At 41.8% G+C, this 555-nt stretch overlaps 1 long non-coding RNA gene across 1 annotated transcript in view; it reads left to right on the top strand.

Moving 5' to 3' along the window:
• LOC119585663 overlaps positions 1–521 on the top strand; it is a 38,946-nt gene extending 38,425 nt beyond the window's left edge. Inside the window, exons 2-3 of the long non-coding RNA XR_005229904.1 lie at positions 86–230; positions 362–521. This is a non-coding gene — a long non-coding RNA (uncharacterized LOC119585663). The remainder of the gene's footprint in view (positions 1–85; positions 231–361) is intronic.
• The last annotated feature ends 34 nt before the right edge of the window (positions 522–555 follow it).

The following is a 555-nucleotide window of genomic DNA, read 5'->3' as shown; positions in this document are numbered from 1 at the left end:
TTTCTGCTGCTGTGACCCGGCTAGTAAAGGCACCCACCATCTAACCACTGATCGTGCTGTTACCTCATTTCAATTCCCTTGACAGTAGTGTTTGTCGTCTGTCGACCAGAGTCGCCAAATGAGCCGACGAATAAATGAACGTCTATGGTACCCAGAGTTATCAGAAATGTTTATCATGTCTTCGTAGCAACTAAGCCTGGGCCAAAACTCAAGTGGACGACTAGAAAAAGGTAAATGTGTTTGCTATCTGGTTTATTTCATACATTTCAGTATTGTGTGTTTGCCTCATCTGAATTCTAATGATCACTGAGTTTTTTATTTCAAGACTATAACACTCACCTAATCATACATTCTCTTCCAGGTAAGCTTCTGTGATGAATGAATACTGCATCCATTAAGTGATTTACGAAAATTGATGAAAACCATCATAGCGAGGACTCACCCTGCCTCAGAGTGGACTCTCCCAGCTGCGAAGGATACAGATCACCTAGGGATCAGGGAAGGCACTTTAGATCAAAAAGGATATCGTAAGATAACAAGCGAAAGTCTTGTACC

The sequence above is a fragment of the Penaeus monodon genome, chromosome 20 (genome assembly GCF_015228065.2).
Source record: "Penaeus monodon isolate SGIC_2016 chromosome 20, NSTDA_Pmon_1, whole genome shotgun sequence".
Classification (NCBI taxonomy): domain Eukaryota; kingdom Metazoa; phylum Arthropoda; class Malacostraca; order Decapoda; family Penaeidae; genus Penaeus; species Penaeus monodon.
The sequence above is the reverse complement of the archived record's forward strand: the minus strand, read 5'-3'. Positions and strand labels throughout refer to the sequence as shown.